The sequence below is a fragment of the Schistocerca piceifrons genome, chromosome 5 (assembly GCF_021461385.2).
Source record: "Schistocerca piceifrons isolate TAMUIC-IGC-003096 chromosome 5, iqSchPice1.1, whole genome shotgun sequence".
NCBI lineage: Eukaryota > Metazoa > Arthropoda > Insecta > Orthoptera > Acrididae > Schistocerca > Schistocerca piceifrons.
The window spans coordinates 122925475-122949008 of record NC_060142.1 but is presented as its reverse complement, the minus strand read 5'-3'; the positions used below and the strand labels follow the sequence as shown (position 1 = coordinate 122949008).

Below are 23534 nucleotides of genomic sequence, written 5' to 3'. Positions count from 1 at the left end.
TGGCTGACACTGACAGCGGCGGTGCACAAATGCTGCGCAGCTAGCGCCATTCGACGGCCATCACCGCGGTTCCTGGTGTGTCCGCTGTGCCGTGCGTGTGATCATTGCTTGTACAGCCCTCTCGCAGTGTGCGGAGCAAGTATGGTGGGTCTGACACACCGGTGTCAATGTGTTCTTTTTTCCATTTCCAGGAGTGTAGTATAATAAAATGAATTAAACGAAACGTTAAATATGAACTGATAATTGTGCAATTCTACTCAAATGCAATGAATTTACGTAGGCCAGATATAAGTACGAGGATTTCCCCTTTCTGATGGCAGGCAGTTAAGGAAGGAAATCGTCAAGACAGTCGGGTTGTGGTGCAGATACTGTGTGCTATAGATGATGTTACCAGAGGCGAGATGGAAAGGCTGCGGGCGTCGAAAGCGTTCGGAGTTCTCCAGACTACGGTCAGAAGACGAATTAGGAATACGAACAATATGTTCAGTGGTGTTCAGAAAGGACTGGGTACATTCCAGCCAACTTTCAACACTAGATTGGAGATGAACTGAAACTACTGGAGTCGCGCATATCTGGTATAACTATGAAGAATGAGAGACAACTTGCATTCCAAATAGCCGAAAACAGCAAAGAGTAAACTTAGTTTTGGAAAAGAAATATTGTACGAAAAAGGTCTCTTTGACGACAACAATGGTACTTACGAAGATTGTCACTGTTTGTACTGCTTGGAACTACACTCGCATTCAGAATCCGGAGAACACTGGTTCAGGTGTCAGTAGTGTAATTTGTGAGCCCACGCTCAATGTGCTGGAGTAAGCTACAGAACAGCCCGCTCGGTTGGCCGTGCGGTCTAACGCACAACTTTCCGGGCGGGAAGGAGCGCCTGGTCCCCGGCACGAATCCGCCCGACGGATTTGTGTCGCAGTCCGGACAACCCGCCAGTATGTGGATGGTTTTTAGGCGGTTTTCCATCTGTCTCGGCGAATGCGGGCTGGTTACCCTTATTCCGCCTCCGTTACACTATGTCGGCGATTGCTGCGCAAACGAAGTTCTCCACGTACGCGAACACCACCATTACTCTACCACACAAACATAGGGGCTACACTCGTCTGGTGTGAGACGTTCCCTGTTGGGTCCACCGGGGGCGGAACCGCACAATAACCCTGGGTTCGGTGTGGGGCGGCGGAGGGGTGAAGAGGACTGCGGTAGTCGTCGTGGGGTTGTGGACCACTGCGGCTGCGGCGGTTACGGAGCCTCTTCGTCGTTTCTAGGTCCCCCGTTAACATACAATACAATACAAGCTACAGAACAAAAACTTTATATATATATAATTTTTTTGTTCTGGGGCTTACTCCAGCACATACTTAGATTCGGACATGTCCGAAAGAACAGATACCATCGGTGGCAATGCAGCTCATTAGAATGAAATTACAATGAAATGAATACCCTTAGCTGCATACAGGCGTTTATATAAGTCGACGGGAACAGTTGAAAACGTGTGCCCTAACTGGGACCCGAACCCGGGATCTCCTGCTTACATGGCAGACGCTCTATCCATCTTTGCTTTTCGGTATAGTTCGTTGCGTTTGGTCTGGGCGGACGTCACAAGACATTCGTTGAAGCTGATCGTTGATTCCTTGACTCAGTTTTTTTTATTACAGAGAGCACGCAGCCCTCTTACCGAACACAATGAGCTACCGTGCCGGCTCCATCTGAGCCACCGAGAACATAGAGGACAGTGCGACTGCAGGGACTTATCTCTGACACGCCTCCCGTTAGACCCACATTCCTAACTTATTGTCCCGCACTATATTCATAGTGCCCCTGCCCACTATACTCATTACTCGCGGCGTTCTGCCGAGTGCCGTAAGAGTTCGGGTACTGTTTGTGCATCCGCACAAACTGAACAGTTCAAATTTCTAGGTGTTCATATAGATACTAAGCTGTCCTGGAAAGCCCACATTCAGGACGTTGTTCAAAGATTTGTTACTACCATTTTTACCATTTGAACGGTGTCTGAAGTGAGTGATCGTTCGATAAGAAAATTGTTCTACTTTGCTTATTTTCATTCGCTTGTGTCGTATGGTATTATATTTTGGGGTAACTCTAACTCTTCCTATTCTAAAAGGATATTTTTGACTCAGAAAAGGGGCGGTTCGGGCAATAAGTGGTGTAAGCGCGCGAACCTCTTGTCGACCCCTCTTCATGAGTCTGGGTACTTTGATATTGGCCTCTCAATATATATATATATATATATATATATATATATATATATATATATATATATATATATATATATATATATATATATATATTCCTTACTGTCATTTCTTGTTAACAATATGAACAATATTAGCTTATTCCCAAGAATAAGCTGCTTTCACTCAGTTAATACTCGACAGAAGTCAAACCTGCATTTGCATCGGACTTCCTTAACTCTTGTGCAGAAAGGTGTGCAGTATACTACTGCATCCATTTTCAATAAGCTACCACTCGAATTCGAAAATCTTAGCAGTAATCCACGTGCTTTCAAATCGAAACTGAAGAGTTTCCTCATGAGTCACTCCTTCTATTCTGTCTAGGAGTTCCTTGAAAAATTAAGCTGATTCTTGTTGCATTGTTGACTGCGTTTACGTAAACTTATGGACTGACTTTTTTCGGGTTCGTAAACATTTATTTTTATCTGTTATTACTTTTGTGTCGTAATTTCATGTATCCACTGACACGTACCACGACCTTGCAGATTTGCTTCTCAATTTGGTCTTACGGAACTTGACGTGTAAATAAATAAATAAATAGATAAACGATGCCTTTACCTCGGAAGCGTTACTGGCTGTCTCCAGGAGAGTATGGCTTGGCAGTAGGAATTAGAGAGGAGAAAACCGTCAACTGGTAACCATAAATACACTTTTCAAATGTCACAAGAGGAATAATTGTACTTGGAGCAGGCTGGAAATACGAGATGATGCCAAGTGGATTACACAATGGCGAATGGATTGCAAGGCGAACCCACAAACACATATAATTTTTCATCACAATTTGTAATGATGAAGAGAAAGTTTAAGTTTAAGGCAATCGTCTAGAAGAATCAATTTGACATGAAGTGGGATTCTAAAGCCCTTAGAAATGATGAAGCCTGTTCGAAGTTCTCTAAATCTGTAGATACTACGATAATAATACAACAGTAGTCGGTTCTGCTGGAGAGGAAGGGATATCTCTATAAAGGCTAATCAAAGATGTAGGACAAGAAGTTAACGTTGAAGAAGCTACGGATAACAGTGAACTGTTTGAATGCTTCTATGAAAGAAGCAAATACAAAACATTCAGGATGTGGCAGGAATACTACAGTACGAGTATAAGTCACATAAAAATGAAATAAATATGAAATACAGAGAAGCTCAAGTGAATGCTCGCAGGTAAAATGTGAAGAATTCGAAAAAGAAATGGTCGTCAGAAGGACGTATTAAGCATGCTGTGAAATTTTAATTGAAATGAGACTTTAGAAATTAAACTATTTTCATAGGATTTGTGGACCTAGAAAACTGGTGCAAAATGTTTGAAATTCTGGGAAAAAAGGTGTAAGCCATACGGAAAGACAGGTAGTATTAAGCGTGTACGAAAACAAAACGGAAGTGATAATAATGGAAGACTAAGAACGAAGTGCTAGGATTTAAAATGGTGTAAAGCAAGGCGCAGTCTTTCACCACTATAGTTAAACCTATACATCGAATATGCAATGAGGCCAGTAAAAGGAATTTTGAGGAGTGGAACTAAAATTCAAAGTAGAGGATATCAGTGACAAGATTCACTTATAACATTGTGTTCTCGAAGAAAGTGAAGAAGAAGTATATGATTGGACAACTCCAGTCAACAGTGTAACGGGTATAGGATATGGGTGGCAGTAAACCCAAGAAAGACGAAAATAATGAGGAAGTAGAGAAATGAGTTTAGCAAAGAGCTTAATATCGTAATAGGTGACGAAGAAGTAGATTAAGCGAAATACTTTTGCTACCTTGGAAGCAAAATAACTCATGACAGCAAAGCAAGTAGGTCATTAGAAATAGATAAGCACACATTAACAGTACCGGTATTAAATATCAGCCTTAATTTGAATTAGAAATTTCTTTGAAGCGCAGCACTGTGTGGATGTGAATCAAGTGGGAAAACTGGACCAGCGGAGACTCAAAGCTTTTGACATGTGTTGCTCTAGAAGGGATCTGCACAGAATAGGTCATGAAAAGAATATATGGAGAAAACTGATAAGAAGAAGGGACAGATTGATAAATCATCCATTAAGACAACAGAGAATGATTTCCAAGGTTCTGGAGGGAGTATTAGAGCGTTAAAAATAATTGATGCAGATAAAAATTGGAATAATTGCAACAAATAATTTAGAGTATAGGGTGGAAATGCAACTTTGAAATGAAGAGTTTGGGAGAAAATAGGAAATATTAATAGGCCACGCCAACTAGCCAAAAGATTAATGACAGCAAAGAAAGTAAAGAAATCTTGCTCAGAATTTTCCTTAATAGCATAACATTTCAAGTTAGACTAGAGAGATTCCAAGTTTGTTCATAGATACACAAAGGGATGTCTTGGTCCATATAAACAAACAGGTTTGTTAAATAAAAGATGATTTTTAATGTCTTTAACTTGCCATTTATGCCTGGAAGTGCCTCATACACAAAATTATAAATTGTGTATTACAGTCATGCTTATTCCCTAAAGCAAAGCTGCTAATATCACAGAAGAGTATGTATATTGCATTTTATTACTACTCTACTATACGCTATCTTATTGAAATCTACATCATATAGGCAGCAAGTATATTGATCCATTAATTATCTGTTTGTCTTTCCTCCTATACTAGCTTGTGGAAACTCAAAGTGAGAGCTTGTTACATTCAGCACCAAAAAAAGAAACTCACTTGTGTACTGTAACAGTTCCAGTTTAGTACAGAACTTCTGCAAACAAACATCTGTGAAAAGCTAAGATAAAATGGATTACTGCGAAGTAATAATAGAGAAGCTTCCCAGTGATATTCAGAATTCTTGTGACGTCACATTAACGGCGACTTTAAAAGGAATGCACCGCAGGTAGTGGCGACCCGGGAACTCGCAAATTTCCCGTAAAGCCGCTTGGGCCGTCGCAGGCGCCAGCGCCATTGGGCTCCTGTCCTGGCTAACGCGATTTTTATGGTCACCATAAAACTGCGCACTAACGGCCTAATGCGGGGTGGGGCGGCAGTCGCCAAAGTAGGCCCACTGATTGCTTCCCACCCCCAGTACATGGGATGCGTGAGGCGGAAAGTAGGACGTGTGAGGCAGAAAGTGGGAGACAGGAGGCGGGATGCAGGAAGCGGGCAGTGCGAGCTGAGAGGCAGGGGGCGAGAGGCAGCAGGCGGGAGGCAGGAAGTAAGAGGTGGGGGACTGTAGGTGGGAGGCTGGAGGCGGGTTGTGGGAGGTGGGAGGCGGGATAGAGGTGGGGGTGGAGTAGGAGGTGCTGGTGGAAGGCAGGAGGCCTCAGGCATCTGCCCTGGAAACTTTTTCGTTGTAGTGAAGGTGGCCAGGGGCTTAACATAGTCATCTGTTATGAGCCAGTACTGTGCCACATGATTTAACTTCATGTTTCTGTGCTTATATCAGACAATGGGGTATCTCAACACAAAGTAGGTCATTTATCACGAATTGTAAACAAGAGGAAAATTAAACGATGAGATAACCCAGGTTTATCTGATCCTGTTGGCTGTCTGAAATTTTAGGTAGCACTAATAAAATAAGCACTAATAAAAAGCATTGTTAAAATAAGTGAACCTATCCTTAGTGCACAGTTGGTTTGATAGTCTTAGTGGTTTATTAGGCATGGTACTAATACAAAGGGTATATTCTGCCATTGTCTAATCTTTGAGCAGAAATAGCTAGCCAGTTATAGGGCGAACCTACAGTATAACAGAGATTGTGAACCATGTTGCAAACATCCATTTCTCATGTTACAAGTAACTAGCAAACCTGGAACAAGCGGAAAGTGGCACCAGCCAGAGATTAATCTCACAATGTTTGATTTATTGTCTTGAACGTAAAGTACTATTACTTCATTTGAATCTAACGAGCTTGTGACATTAATAATGTCTGCTGTAGCAGTTGTAATAATCAAAAGACAATCTGTGGACTGGTTTTAAAGTTTTTTCAACCTTCTTTCCTGTGTTTCATTATGAAATTATAAAATCATTTGGAGTAAAACCAGCATCTTGCCTTGAGGAGTAAAGTACTCATTTTGGTCTTCCAGTCAGGTAAGTTCATTACCTTTCTTATTACTTCACTGACGTTAATATATACTTTTAGTTACTCATCTTGGTCTTTCAGCTAGGTAAATTAATCATCATTCTTGTAAATACATTGACTAAATGCAATTAACACACACACACGTTTCTCTTTGTTTCGTGGCCAACTTTGAATGTACTAGTGTGGTGTAATAGTTTGTCCAGATGCACTTGGTGCAGCCCCGGCGTAATGTTTGGTGATATTTCAATTCTATTTTGTGCCTCTATTGTAGCAATATTTCATATCGATACGTAACATTATACAGGCGCTATCATCCATGATATGTAGGGGTAAGATTTATTTCACCCCCTGTGTGTTATTTTGTGTCTTTTCGAAGTCGGAGACGACAGCAAAGAAGTTCAATTCCACTTCATAAATGCGAGAAAACAGACGCCATTTTGTAATTGCCTACGACATTTGGTGATATTCATCATTACATACAACGTAATTAGCATAAAGGAAATGTAGCGTAGTCACCTGCAAGGTATAGTATGAAGATGTAAAGGAGTGCATACACGAACGTTATAAACGCTCAAGATCAAATAAAAGAACAAAAGATAATGTAATTGCAATAAATGTTTTGTGTCTTCTGTATGCAAAAGGTACTTAATACACCCACAATCCCAGCTGCAGGCGATGACAAAAGATTTGAATGTTTTGTCATATCCTTTGTCTCAGATGATTGGTGACATCGTAATTAACCAATAAAAGGTGTTCCTATGGAACTTAATCCAAAGCTACAGAGAAAATACACTGTTCAAACGAATATGAATAAAAGAAGGATGGATATTACAATTTCTCTTGCATTGTCAATGACGGACGCGATGCCCCTTGGACGAAGGAGCGTAAACAAGCCCACTCATACAGAATGGAGGAAATCTGGACTTCAAAGAAAGTGAAGTTCGCTGCCAAATGTTGCGAGGCTTGACGTGGTGCTAGATGACCTCATCTAAAAAAGTAAATAAATAGAGACTTATCTATAGATAAGATCTGTCTGCGCGCATTCCTTCTTCATCCGAACTGATGCTGTGAAGTCCTCTTCCGAGGCTGCACAGAATGACTACGGTGAAATAAAGTCACCTCGCCTAGCTCCATTCTCAGTTCTGAGCTCTTCACTCCTTTGATGTAATCTAATTGCAGTTGCAGCCTTGTTGTATATATTCTTCAAAAGGTAGAGGTAGGGACATTCTCTTCCTTGGTTATCCAGTTCTGCATGCACAGAGTTTATTGTGACAGAGCCCGTTCGTAAGGGTACTGAGAAAATTTTCTGCATTATACGCTAAAAAAATTTTAATTTTTTTTGCTTAAATTGAAAATACATTTGTTCTAAAATAATTAACATAATTTTATAAATCTATATTCATTTTAACTTTATGTGTACATTGCTATAGACCAGGGGCGGGCAAACGTTGCACGCGGCTCATGAGCACACAGCGCTGCACGTGTGCTGCTCACGTTCAGTCGTCGAACGGAGCAGTGGCGGCAGCCGGCAGGTTGCCGCAGTGTAGTTCCAGGCTAAGCTGCGGACGTTGAAGCGAAGCGATCACTACGTAGTGAATTTCAGTAACCAGAAAATGCAGAGTGAGTCAAGGAAATGGAGAACTGGAGATTTGCTATCTTTTAAAAAGGAATGGGAGAATCATTTTTTCTCTGTGCAAAAACGTGAAAATTTGAAATGTATAATATGTGACAGTATTCTCGCTGGTCAGCGGAAGTTTAATATTGAACGCCATTATAATAAATTTCAGTATGTTGCCGTTCTTAGTGCAATAAAAGAGGAATTTCTCAAGCGATTTGGGGATATATCTTACCTATCCCAAGGTTTTGAATAGTTCTCGAGACAATCTGCTGTTTCTCTAGATGATATTCATCCCAGTTTGCAAATGGAATTAATAGGTCTACAGCGTAATTCTCGTCTGAGAGACAGGTTCCTTCTGGCAAGACGTGTGATAGATTTTTATCACGACTTTCCACAGCAAGTTTCCTCGTCTCCATCGTGAAGCCGCGAAGATAATGTCAATGTTTGGCTCGACATGCGTTCGTGAGAGATTTTTTTCTGTTACGAAAATTAATAAGTCTCGCTTAAGAGCAAACATCAGTAATGAAAATTTGCGTAACTGTTTGCGTTTGTCTGTATGCAGAAATTTTGTTCCAGACATTAAACGTATTGTAAACTCCACCTGTGATAATTAAATAAAACGTATCGTAGGTAATAGGTACTCTTTCAAACGATGATTACTTTCAAGCACTCCTACTACCCTTATTCCTTCATTCAATAAAACAGGTCAGGAAACAAAACGCATTACAGAGGAAGAGGCGGAGAGACGGTATGGTGGGGAGGCGAGAGAAGCGGGTAGACAGCTTGCCCCTGTGTGCACGCACAACACCTGTTAACTGCACACGTGCATGTGCACCGCACACGTGCAGGATTCCTGCCCGCCCCTGCTGTAGACAGATCTACCGAATATATACATATAATTTTCAAAGAGATTATACGAATCCACATTACAGTGATGTGGAGCCCGCCAAGAATAAGAAGCGCGAACTACTGCAGCAGAAAGCAAGGCAAATAATGTTGCTAATTCAGTGTGGTCGCATTATCAGAACTGCGTAGTAAGACCAGTCTGAAAGAGCTAGAAACGGCATGGAAAGACTCAGTATTTACGTATCTGAGAGTGGGGATAAAAATAATTCCTTTGACTGTGACGTGAAATTCAGTGGTTGAAGTTGCGTAAAGAGTAACTGCACAATTTAGAGATTTTGTATGCCAGGAAGACTACATGACGAGAGTGTAAGGAAATGGTGTAGACGTTATTTCTCTGCAAATAATAATTCCCAGCTGCAAAGGGACGTTTGCATAAGAATACTTCAAGACGAATTTAAATGGCGAAGTTGGTACATCAAGAGGAATATGAACAAAATATTTGAAGTTTTCACATCCAGCAGCTCTAAGTTTAATCTTCGTGTTTACATTGGCACTTCTAAAAAGTATAGTGAAACACCACGTTGGCAACCAAGCATAGAACTTAAGGTTTTATCTATATGTAAGGATAGATTTCGCTTTGATAATTACTGTTCCTTTGAAAATATAAAGTGAGAGATCTTTTGTTATTTAATAGCCACCTCAATTAGAACTACTGTTAAGTATGTAAAGATTTTGTGGCAAAATTAACGTCATTATCTCCTGAAATATTTAACCAAAGAGACCTCAAATTTGGATACATTTGTGTTGGCTAGAGAGCATCAGTTGATAAAAATGTGCTGTTAACTGTACACATTCTTCACAGAGATATTTAATGAGTAAAAGTTCATTAATTTCTGAACTCTATAGATGATTAGTGCTACTGAAAGGCACGAAAATAGCAATTTCTAGAGTCGCCAGATAAAAACTTCATTACATTTGAAAGTAACAGTGATAACAATAAATGAATAATTTTGCTACTTAATTAAAGGTTTGTGTAATATTATTTTAGTTCATTACACTAGTAACAAGCTGCAGTTTACCAAAGTATTTGTACTGTGACAACTAGATGTGGTTCAGAACATTACTGAAATGATATACATTTCTGCTAAATCAATACTTATATCAGAATTTTATAAAGATGATGTAGGCATCTATACAGCCTCACAGTTGTTCACATTAGCATCATTATATGTTACATTATAAAAGTAGCCCTACATAAGACTAGATAGGGTGTAGTTCCCCTCTAGCATTTCATAACAGCAGTTGCCAACTGACAGCAAGGTAGCTAATGTCTAATCACTGTGAAATAAGGTCCAGACTCTGCAATAAAGCAAAGTTAGTTTCCTTGTCTCACAGATGAATTTAGTAACACATGATTTGTTTTAGTACAGACAAAAATACTTCTGAAAGCCTCTGAGTTTATACTTGTTTTGTACAACAAGGCACTGTTTTTGTCAAAGAGCTTTAACAGTGAATCTAGATTCAGACACTGCAAAACTTCTTTACGAAAAACAACACTTAGAAAGCCTAAGGTTTTTAGGTGTTCAAATGGAAACGGGAACACTCATGATAATTAACTGTTCCGGTGTAAGTTGTGGTTGCTGCATTGTCTCAGTGAAGTGGGCCTTTGAAGAAGAAATTAATGAGCAAATAGGAAGTGATATTTGTATGAAAGGAGTGAAATTAAAATGGTCACTGTACAGTGTGCAGGCTGTTTGGATACTGAAAGCCTATTTGTTAGCAAGGTCACGGTCAAAACACACTGTAGTTTTTTAGTTATTATCTGGTCAGTGATTCACTAAATTAGATCTTATTTGTGTCAATATTCAGGAACTAAACAACAGAAGTTTTCTGGACTATTATTTTTTATTTAGCATACAGAAGAACAGAGTGTAAATAAATAATAACAAGGCGACCATTTTCTGACTTTTACTAGGGAGATTTGAATTTTTAATAGCACACTGAATTCATTAGGTGCCGGCCGAAGTGGCCGTGCGGTTCTAGGCGCTGCAGTCTGGAACCGCGAGACCGCTACGGTCGCAGGTTCGAATCCTGCCTCGGGCATGGATGTGTGTGATGTCCTTAGGTTAGTTAGGTTTAACTAGTTCTAAGTTCTAGGGGACTAATGACCTCAGAAGATGAGTCCCATAGTGGTCAGAGCCATTTGAACCATTTGAATTTGAACTCATTAGGTAACTGTTCTTTACAGATTCTTTCCGAATTATTTAGTACACATTAAGCGTCTGTAGACAACAGAACAGTACAGTATGGACGAGAAATGGTATGGAACGTTGCACAATGTTTCCTGGTAGTCCATAAACCACATAAATATGGTGACTGGTATCTGCCGTTTCTTTGTGTAATTTTGTGTAGATAGCTCGTCATGCCATAACTCTTCCGCTGTTTATCATTCCAGCTCGTAATAGATTTCCACCCGATAGTGTGTATTCTTTGCGAAAATCAGCACTTGTCTTACATCTTCGTTTGCATGGTATGACGCACGCGTTAGCTTCCTCCCACACTCGCAGCCGTATTTAGCCTTGGCCTCTCCTGTAGCACTGTGGCTGTAATCAGGCTGTTGATGGGAACCAAAGACAAACAGACAGATTTCAAAGTTACGTAAATGAAATTTGTAGAAAGACTTCAGTAAAGAGACATATTGAATGAAAAACTAAATTACAACCGCAGTAAGTTCGCTGAAGCAAATGATACGACAGCACTTGTAACACCATAGCTCTAAGTTCTACTGATTTATTTTGCTTTTGTTTCATTTAATATTACATCGTTAAGCTTCTGTAAATATTGTTTGATTGAACGATAACACAAAATTGTTTACTCCTTTCCTTGTTAAAACTTTGATGTCATGATTTGATTCTGTGCTGTATAGTGTATCTGTCGTTTAAATGCTTTGTCCCGTTTGGAGGGAACAAAACTTACTGTATATAATTGTAATTTTGTGTGAATAATTTTTTGTAGAGATGTCAATATGTGGAAATGTTCTGTTTTATTTAATGTGTTTGTTTGCTGTTATGTAAATTGCTGATCCTCACTTAGGGTTCTTAGTTTGTATGTAAACGGTGTAGTGGTTCCCCTCGGGAATGGAACTGTGTAGCGCGCGCAAATTGTGGTTGGCCTAGGTAGAAAAGGTGGCATAAGAGTTAGTCGGTGATGAGCTACGAGTCGGGGACGAGCTACCAAACTGTGCACTGCCAAGTAAAAGATGCATATTGTGCTGGTTCCGAGAGAGGCATTTCCTGCTACTTTGCAATGCCTCGGATGGATGGATAAATAGCTGGAACTATTCTGGAATTTGTATCTATCATCGCCACCAAGAAATTACAGAGTCCAGCAATTCTGTCTGCGAATCCACCTACCAACATGCAGTTGCCACCACGTTGCGCAATCACTGTAACGTAATACTATAATGATGTACAGTGAAGGATCAGCTTAATGGATGTGCTAATGTGCTCAAATATAAGGTAATTTGTTTCTGAATTTATGTACCTACCTTGATTTTTCTCCTCATCATAACACCTCTCAGGTTCCTCTCCGTTTGAACTAAAGCGATTACCGAGTGTCCTTACTGAAAGTACATTAAAACCCTGTTTTCTAATTGATGCCTCTTGAACGTAGTAAAGAGAAAGTTTAAGTTAATGTGGCAAGAGAGTGAGTTAAAGTTAATGATGCTTCCGGAAAATAATTTTCCTAGTAAAACTGCTTATTAATGTGTTGTTGTCAACTTCAAATTAAAAGTTCTTAAGACTGAGGCTTATTAAGTTTTGCTTAGTAAATGATCACATTACTGCCTGTTGTAAATCGAAGAAAGTGAGTCAGTTTCTTGCAATTTTGCCTACATTGTGTTTCACTGCAGTAAAAAGGGGAAAACTGCAGTAGTGAAACTTTATATACTCATGTTTGTTAAGTGTATGTCTTTCTTGTGTATAGGAAATGCATATTAATGATATAACAGGATCCACAGTTTGTCTATTGTATTAATGCTGGGTAACAAGTAATGGGAAGACCACTAATTATGAAAACCATAATTTCTTTATTCAAATGATAATGAGAAGCAACCTGTTAGTGGATTCCAATTAATTTTCATTTTAAATTGTAAAGTATTTAACTGAGAGAGACTTAACTTATATCCAATTAATGATTCGGCAGTGAATAGTAATAATAACGTTATAAAGACCATTCAGTTTGTATAAGCCCTGAAAGTAATAGTGTGTTTCGGTATCTGTTATAATTTTGCAAATAGTTTCTGCTGCTCTGTTAGTTTCAATCTTACCATAAACATATGTATGTGTCAGAGTTCATTGCACTCGCGTGTGACCAAGTATAGGTTGTGTTTATCCATTAGAGTTACTAATAACTATTTTCTTGAACGAGAATGTTAACCATTCTCTTGCCTAGTTAGGCTGGCGACCGTTTTCTTTATCAGTTGAACAGTGCAGATAAGGCAAAATTTTGTTCGTACTGTTCAAATATTTACGTAATTCTGACTTTCACTTCCGATAAGCCACCTCCGTTAGGTACAGTACGGTCAACATAATAAAATTCCTCTCAGAGCGTAACACTGCTCTGTTGCGTTATACCATAATTACTCTAACAAAATAATTATCTTTTGCAAACTGCCTCCAGCTTCGAGGTTATGGTATAGCAGTAGCGGACAGGAGTGTTATACACTGAAAGGAGTGGAAAAACGTGATGTTCAGTTTAACAGATTATTGACCCCGCAGTTGTCATTGATCGGTAAACAGGAGAAATCCGCACGCAGGATTTTGTACAGTTAAGTGAAAAACGGTGAGGGAGTTGTGATTGTGTCGGATGATACTACAATATCAGCAGTGAGTTAGCGTTGCCCGAGCAGCAACATAGATTACTTTGTGTGTCGATTGCAATCGAACTTTCGTTCTGTCATGGTAGTATTTTTTTAATGATTTGTAGCGACTAGCGAACAACAACATATTTAAATTGTTTGCTAACAGAACACTGGCAGTCTCTTCTAAATTTGTGGGTCTTCACCACCCAGAAACACTGCTGCAACACGGCGCCCAGTCTATTTCCTACGTGACTCGGGAACTGACTGTACCCACCGCACAGACACCTGACGTGTCGACGTCTCTATGGCGATCCATATAGTAAGGGCCACTGTTTCGTTGCGTGCTATTTAACACATCGGCTCCGAAAGATAACACTCGACAGGTAGATGTACACACTACCTTCTATGGCACACCCTGGTAATGTGTTTTATAAGGGTTGCATGAAACACACTCTAGAATGTTAAATCGCAGCCACTGGCGTCTTCTAATGGCCTGTTTGACGTTGTCTCTATTTATTTATTCATGTGAAAGTATTCAAGCTCGTAAATGGACTCCTAAAGGAAATCGCCATTTTGCTCATAACTGGTAACTTTCCTATGGAACTAGGTACTAACTCGCAAATAACGAGGCAAAATACTTATACACCTATGTATCATCATTGTCTGGTTATGATTTCTCAATCACCATCACATCACAAATTAAACTGGTGCGCAAATTTGCGCACTCATTGATTATAGAACTATCTGAAATACTTTTTAACCTTAAGTGAATCATTTTCTTTAATCTAATAATAAATTCTAATTTCTTATTGTCTTTTGACGAGCATGTGCAATCACATGCTGTTATTCTATCCTCGTACACTTGGAGTTTTCCTCTTTTCATTGGATTTACTGATTACTCCATTTTTTCTGGTAGTTGTTCTGTTATGTGAGTGTTCACTTCCTTGACGGATCTATATATATATATTTTTAAAGAAATCTTAAAATAACGTTATTGTTGTCTACCGGACTGACAGTTTAATTATTTTCTCCATGCTACTGAAATTGGTGTAGTGATATGCGTTTATGATACTGTTGTTTCATATTTCCCATGTTTTACGTTTTCTTCGTTAACCTACTACTTATTATAAAGTAGATGGCAAGCTAGTAGCATGCAAAGAAGGGAAAGCTGAAAGATGGACGGAATCTGTACTAGGCTCATGAATGGAAAATGAACTTGAATATTATCAGATAGGGAAGAGGAAACAGACGAAGACGAGTTAAGAGATATGAAAGTGAGGAGTATTGCAGAGCAATGAAATACCTAACTGAAAACATGGTCCCTGCAGTAGCCGACATTCCGTCAGAATTGAGATACAAAGGGCGCACTGACTAAACTATTCCATGTGGTGTGTGATGTGTATGATGCAGAACAAATACCCTCGGATCTCAAGAAGAATGTAACAATTTCAATTACAAAGAAAGCAAAAATAATGACACAACCTGTTTACAGAAGAATTGACAAACTTCAGAAGCCTGCCTCATGGAAGGACAGTTTGAATACCGGAGAACTGTAGGAATATGCAAGGCAGTACTAACTCTACGACTCATCTCAGAAGATAGGTTAAAGAAAAGCAAACCTGCATCTACAGCTTTTGTAGGTTTATAGAAAGGTTTACTAGAAAACAATTTCTGGAATCCTGAAGGTAGCAAAATGAAGTAAAAGGAGTTGAAGATATCGACGACAGAAATCAGGCTATAGTTATTAATGTCGGATGACATGCTTTAGAGCAGTGTTTCAGAAGGGAATGAGACTGGAGTGTAGTCTATCCCTCATGTTAATGAGTCTGTAAACTGAGTAAACAGTAAAAGAAACGAAGGAGAAATTTGGAGAGGGAATTCAAGTTCAACGAGAAGATATAAAAACTTTGCAGTTCGCGTTTAGTTCGCAGTTCTTTGAGAGCTAGCAAAGGAAGAACGAGCAGGTTGAATGGAATTCGTAGTGTCTTGGAAAGAAGTTATAATATAAGCAACAAAATGAAAGAATTACACTAGGAAGAGGTACACTGAAAGTTGTAGACGATTGTTGTATTAGGGTAGCAAAATACCTGGTGATGGAGGAAGTGTAAAGACTGTAGCGCGAGAAGAATTCCTGAAGAAGAGGAATTTCTTGACAGCGAACAGAAATTGAAGTGTCAGGAAATCTTTGATGAAGGTATTTGGTCTGGAGTGTAGCATTGTACGAAAGTAAAATGTGAACGAAGGGTTTCGGATGGGAAGGGGATCGAAGCTATCAAAATCTGGTGGTATAGAAGATAGAAGGTAAGATGCGTATTGGAGTAACTAATGAGGAGGTACTGAATACAACAGGGTAGAATAGAAATTTCTGTCAAAACTTGAATAAAAGTAAGTATTGGGAGACAGGAATCATCTCGAGGAAACAAGAAATCATCATTTTTGTAATGGAGGGAAGTGTGAGGGATAGCGATTGTGTAGAGAGACTAAAGGACATACACGCTAAATCAGATTCAATGGATGTAGTTTGCAATAGTTTTTCGCAGATGAGGCTTGCACAGGATAGAGTGCGTTGGAGAGCTGCGTAAAAATAGTCTTTGGACTGCAGACCACAGCAACAAAAACAACATTGCATAAAATCGATTCTTAATTTGAAGCGATTTCAAATGCGTTGCTTCGATATACAGCTTTGTGACCATTCTTAACATATTTTAAATTGAGTGTATATGCATATTTCACTGTAATTTTTTTTATTTTCATGGTATTTTTGTGTTATTTTAATCCATGCCTAAACTTACATACATATTGCTTCTGTAATGTACTACTGCCTGTAAATTAATTTGTTTGTTCTACTCATCCAGTTAGCATCCGCACCTCCCACTGTGGTCCAGTCCTCTCCTTCACCACAGGTAGGTACGTGTACGGTCCTAGTAGAAGTTATAAGACTTTCTCGCTTCTATCGTAGGCAACAAGAAAATCATCTCTAATTCTCCTGCACTTACGGGTTATAGGATAATGAGCCTCTAATACTTAAATGTAAATTAGAGGTTTCTTACCAGTTCGTTTAGTGTTATCCAGGGAAGAAGCAAACGGTCTCACACCTCCAAAGTATTTAAAAATTTACATTTTTAAATGTATTGACAAACTGATTGTCATACACTACCATGTTCACTCATCTCTAAAGTTGGCAAAATTTCCCATTTTAGTTAGTACTTCTGCAACGGTACTTTTGCGTTCTCGTCAATACGGTACCAGAACCTTTAAGTTCCACCACTGTAAAAACGGAAGATGCACGATTCGGAATGTCAGAACTGTGTAGTAAGTAGCGGCAGGAACACCACCACAAAACCACGCGGCACTGACACTCCAAACCATCGACTCTCGGAGAGAGATTTTAACCGTGTTCAACCTAATGCAAAAGTATCGAACTATTTTTCTCCGAATCATATAGTTTGTGGGAAAAGCAGTGACAATAATTACTTTTGGAAACCTTTTATCAGACAAAACCTGTTATAACAATAAACTGTTCCGCTTAATAAAACGGCCACCAGCCCAAATCGGGCACACTGTCTACACAAAAAGATGAAGTCAATTTTCGACACTGAATAAATAACTACTTTCACTTACTATGTAATTTAAACACAACCACTTAATTTCCATTCACTATGGTCACTTGGCAGTAAGTACTATTAATTCCACTTTCTGTTACGTATGGCATTTATCACTATACTTCAGTAATTACTTATAGAAGACGCACATATGCTTCAACAAGAATACAAAAAAAAAAAAAATTAAACTTATAGCTATCATTCATATGACCAAAACTATTATTTAACACGACTAAATTTCTTTTCTATAGGACTTTTATTTGTTGATGTTTTACAAACACGAATATTTGTCTGGCTTCCTTTGACATGGAGAGGCAACACGAACAATTACTGTTAAATTTGTTGCAGTTAAACAATTATGTTACTTTACTTTCAGAAATGCTATTGAAAACTTGTCCTCATGGTCACGCAAAGCGGTGGCCCTTAAACTGATACGTGCAAACTTTAGTATATAATAATGATTTTCAGAATCTACTACCAAAACAGTACTATTTCCAGTAATTTACTGTTATTCAATAAACATCAGGATACTCGGAATAAATTCGTTTAGGTAAACACCCTACTGAGGTAAATGAAATAGGAAAATTACGGTTAAACACAAAGGTACATTTAACACTTATATTCCACTGATTGAAGATGGATGGTTCATACTGTGATACACTTTTAAATAAAATACTTTGCCTGTTACTGATGTCGAAGGTGGCGTGAGGCGGTGCTGCGTAGTAACATTGCGCTGGTACGGCTCTTGATGTACATAGCTCTGCCTTCCTCTTGGTGGCGACGATAAAATTGCAAATTTCTGAGCTATTAATTTATTGCCGTACTGCGCCAATCATGTATAACACGTCCGAGGCCAAAACCCAGTCTTGCAGGTAAATTCGGGGCCTCTAGTGCTTGACCAACGCAATGCGTGTTCACCACTTGCAGGGCAGCTACCGACTGTATGAGCCACTTGCGCGCCAAATCTGACTCGCGCACTCCACCACCTTTTTCATTCCACCACAGAACGGAGTTCCGTTCTACCTATGATCCCTACACCTTTTCAGTTTACACTTCTGCTTACAAAAACCCTAAGTATGAACCATCTGCAATTGCATGACAGTATATACATGCAAAATTGACATAATTAATTTTTACCTACAGCAACTTATCAGGTAATCATTTTCCAAGAAATTTACTAACCTACTGTTTTTCTCGTAACTTTCAGTTATATGCCAGATCTTTATGTATACCTTAGTTTCAACTGTATGTCAGTTCAAATGGTTCAAATGGCTCTGCGCACTATGGGACTTAACTTCTGTGGTCATCAGTCCCCTAGAACAGAACTACTTAAACCTAACGAACCTAAGGACATCACACACATCCATGCCCGAGGCAGGATTCGAACCTGCGACTGTAGCAGTCGCGCGGTTCCGGACTGAGCGCCTTAACCGCGAGACCACCGCGGCCGGCAACTGTATGTCAGTAACCTTATTATATTTCATAAGAAAATTCGGTTGCAACATGAAAAAATTAAAGCAGTACATTTACTTTTTTCTTCATAAACTAATAACTACTTTAGAACCTTTCAACTTTAATGCTGCATAGTGCAGTCCTTTTCAATCACATATACACAAGAGAAACAACACAATTTACTTCCAAATCCAATTACATCATACTGCGCAGTGCAGTCCACTTCCCATTACAAAGACACTTGGTGCCACCTTTTTCGCCGCTTTGTGCAGTCCATTGGGTACTAAACCATATGCATATTACTGCATTTAGTTACTTTGCTGTCTCTGGCAATCTTTGGCAGTCCGTCCATATTTTACAATTCCGTACTGTTTGTTTCATGTCATTAGGTCCAATTAGTAATGACCAATTCATTACATATTTAGCATTCAACCTGAAACTTATATACCACAGTATTGGAAATTTTGACATAATTAATTTTCTACACTAATAGTTACAAAATCTAGATATCATATATTAGTCATAGTAAGGATTACAGTCACATTAGGATCTAGCCACATAGGGCTTAAGGTTTACAACGTTTCTTAACCATAATTGTCTTTTAGTTTCTGGGTACACCAGATAATAAGCATTGTTATGGCAAACGTTTTCCACCAGAAAGGGACCGTGGTAAATGAACTAAAATTTGGCAATCTCATGATTAATTTCGTTGGATTTTTCATGAGTTTTTACTAAGACCAGGTCGCTTTTGTCAAATTTCACAAATTTTGCTTTTGCATTGTGCCTTTTCTTTCTGGCGTCCGCTTTCTTCCTCATTCTTTCTCTCACCAACTCTTTATTTCATCTTTGTTTAATTCATTACCAGGAGGGTATTCTAACATCTCTTCTACCACACTCTTGCTCTTTTTACCTAATAAAATTTCCTCCGGTGAGAATCTTGTAGATTCGTGAGGCAAAGAGTTGATAATCGCCTCAAACGTGTACACAGACTTGCCCCAGGCTCTATGATTGTGGTGGCAATCTGTCCTACATAAACGTCCTAATTCTCTGTTACAACGTTCAACTGGGTTGCTGGCTGGATGGTTCGCTGAAATATGTGTTACTTGTGCACCTAACGTTTCATACGTTCTTCCCATATCCTTTAAATAAACAGGGGGCCACTATCTGACATTACAAATTTAGGCTTTCCGATTTTGTCAAAATATTCAACCCTTCTGTTAAAAACGGCTTTGGCTTTCTGACAAACATCACAGGATCTCAACCTGTCTGCTACCTTTTTAGCTGCTCAGTTTAAAATTACTACTATATCGGACAATTTTTCCAGACATTTCTTACTTCCACAGTGACCTAACGCTAAGTGGACATAATCAATTATTTCAGTTTCAAATTGCGAAGGCCAACACACTCGCCACTCTTCAGTTGTCAGATTTTTCCTTTGGTAAGCTATGCCCTTGAGTATTTTATAGAATTTGACTGTCTGCGGATGTTGGGCGGAATCAAACCTGACTTTTGCTGATTTCCAATTTTCATCGTCATTCTGGTAGTGCCTCATACTTTTACAAATGGATTCAGTCTTTTTCCTACCAGGTACTTCCTTAAGATAGAACATCTGAAACTTCCCTTCTTCTGGGTTTTCTCTGAAGACAGGATCCGCATCCTCTGCTAACCTAGACAAAGCGTCTGCAACTATGTTTTCCTCTCCTCTTACGTAATGAATGTCATAATCGCACTGTTGTAAATACAGCGCCCAACGTATCCATCACCCATTCAACAGTCTGCAATCTTTCAGTTAATGCCTTGTGATCTGTATGAATGCCTGCTTTGTGTCCCCATAGATAATGCCTGAACATTTTAAGACCCTATATAATTGCTAATGCTTCCTTTTCTGAGATGGTATAGTTGTTTTCATATTGCGTCAGAGTTATGCTAGCGAAAGCAATAGTCTTATGTAAAACTTTTCCTGACTCTTGAATTTCCTGAAATATTTCGACACCAATGCCATAAAGACTGCTATCTGTTCCCATATGGATCGGTTGAGATAGCTGCGGATGATGCAGTACATTATCTCTCTTTAATTCAGCTTTTAACCTGTCAAAGTCTAATTGACAATCCGGCGTCCAAATGAAAGCCCAGTTTTTTCTGATTAACTTATTCAAATGTGGACTATTGAACAGTTGTCCTTTTGCAAATTTTCTGTAAAATCAGAACAGGCCTAAGCAAGCTTTGAGCTGCTTCCTGTTTTTAGGTGGAGGACAATTTTCTATTGCTGTTAGATTTTCAGGATCTTTGCAAATTTCTAAAGTGCTAATGATGTGTCCTAAAAATTTTATTTGCTTCTGCACGAATTCACATTTCTTTAGCTTCAGGGTCATACCTCCTTTAATTAGTGCTACAAAGACATCTTTTAACAGATCAATATGTTCTTGCCATTCCTGTGTGGCTATTAATAAATCATCAAAATAGATAGTCAACCTGTTGGTTAAATTCCTACCTAGTACAAAATCTAGGGCGCTAATAAAAACAGATACTGAAGCGTTCTGTCCAAATGGGACTACCTTATACTGGTAACACTTTCCACCAAAAAGGAAAGCTGTATACTTCCTAGATTCTTGGGCGAGGGAAATTTCCCAATATCTGGCAGTCAAGTCGAGGCTACTTAAGTACTGCACGTTATGAAATTTTTGAAGCACTTCATCCAAACCTTCTGGTCTATCCACTTCCCTTTTACTACTTTATTCAGAGTTCGTGCATCTATCACCACTCTAACGCCGCCATCGCGTTTATTCACAATGAGGAGCGGTTTATTATATTCACTTTACTGCGTTCAGTGATGCCCCATTCCATCATTTTGTCTCTTTCGTCTTGAACAGCTGATTTCTTAGCAATCGGTACTGAATATGGGTGTACGAATAATGGTTCATGTGGCAACGTCTCAATCTGGTAGACATAGCCTTTCTCTAGTCCAGGTCGATCAGAAAACACACTTTGGTTCTCCTCTAAGGTCTTAATTAATCCTCTTTTCTGCTCCTCATTTATATTGGCTATTTCGATTACCATGTCTTTCAAATTGTCTTTCAGTTCGTCTTCATCACGTAATTGCTTAACTTGGTAACATTCATACACATTTGATTAACTATTATTTTCTGAATTGATTTCTACCTTCAAAGATTGATAGGTGTTATTTGCATCACTGGATGATTCTTCGAAAGCAACTTCTAACAATCCTTTGCCTGTATTAATCTTCACGACTTCATTCGTATATTCAATAGTTACTAGCTGTTTAATTAACCAATCAATCCTCAGAATCATTTCAGTACTTACATCCGGTACTATTAGGAAATTGTGTTCGAAAGTCTGTCCTTTAATGCTAAATTCAGCAAGTATCTGATGTTTGATAGGCTTGCTTGGTTTTCCAGTAACTCCTATGATTTTTACCCCTACCATAGACGTAATGACTAGCCCTGGTTGGTCTTTGATGTATTCAAAAAATGATTTCGATATGGCACTTATTTGAGAACCAGTGTCTAGCAAAACCTGTACTTGACAGTTGTAAATATCGACAGGTATAACAGATTGTTTAATGCTCTTCTTATCGGAGCCTTCCTGCTCCTCCCACAACAGATCCTGTTCAACGGTTAGGTCTTCCCAAGAAATGTTGCTTATTCGTTTTTGGTCAATATCGGGTGGTTTCTTCTCTGTGGGATCCGCAATGATTTTTGCAACATGCCCCTGCACCTGTACTATATCAGGTGGTTCCTTGCTTTTACCGATCGCAAATTCCTTTGCGACCTGTTCATCACCTAATCTACCATGATTGAAACTGGCTTCCAGTTCTTCTGTTTCGAAACCTGTTTCATTTTCACCTTTGTCTGACAATATAGTAGCTGATTTACTTGTTTCAGCCAGGCTAGTTTCTTTCAAAGCTGTTTTTCTTACGTCACCCTCTGAATTACACGACCTATGAACCTCCGCTTTCACTTCAAACTTTGTATAATCATCCCCTATTTCGATGATCCATACGTTCTCATTTTCTCCTGTTACATTATATGCACGAATTTCATTTACTTTCCGACCTTGAGGATATTGGGTGGCTTCCATATCGAGTTTAGTCACGCTTACCAAAATGGCTCTGAGCACTATGGGACTTAACTTCTGAGGTCATCAGTCCCCTAGAACTTAGAACTACTTAAACCTAACTAACCTAAGGACATCATGCCCGAGGCAGGATTCGAACCTGCGGCCGCAGCGGTCGCACGGTTCCAGACTGTAGCGCCTAGAACCGCTCGGCCGCCCCGGCCAGCCACGCTTAGCAAATTGTCATCTTCATCAAAAACAGACTCAAATATCTCGTCTACCTTTTCCCGTCATTTCTTTCCCTATAATTACGTCGACTGCTCGCGATCTTTGCATGGCGTCTATTATTTCCTCATTTATAACATTAGCAAGTAATGTCTCCTTTTAGACGAACTGCTTTTCATCTTCCTTCTCTTCAACCTTCATTAACTCTCCCTTCGTCGCCTCTCCCCTTCCATATTGCTTTCAGCCTGTGACTAAATTACTCATTTCTTCACGCAATTCCCGCACTTGCTGATCTTGGAAACTATTCTGCGTATCTTTTGTTTCATATGTATTTACTGTGCTGATATGAGCACGATTTACTTGATTGCAATTCTGCGTTGTCTTCACGTGTACCGGATCATCCCTGCTGGTTACGAATTCACCGAACTCTCCTGTGTCATCACGCACAGCTGGTAACTGCTCTGCCCCGTGACGCGGTATTGCGGTAGGTCGTTCTGTGACGTGTCTCTGTACTGTTTCTCGCCCGGTCTCTGATGACAAGTGTCGATTTGCTGGCCGAGTTCCACTGCCGGCGC

General features: G+C 39.3%; 1 pseudogene; it reads right to left on the bottom strand.

Moving 5' to 3' along the window:
- Positions 1-22758, bottom strand: part of LOC124798788 — a 131660-nt pseudogene extending 108902 nt beyond the window's left edge.
- Between the last annotated feature and the right edge of the window lie 776 nt (positions 22759-23534).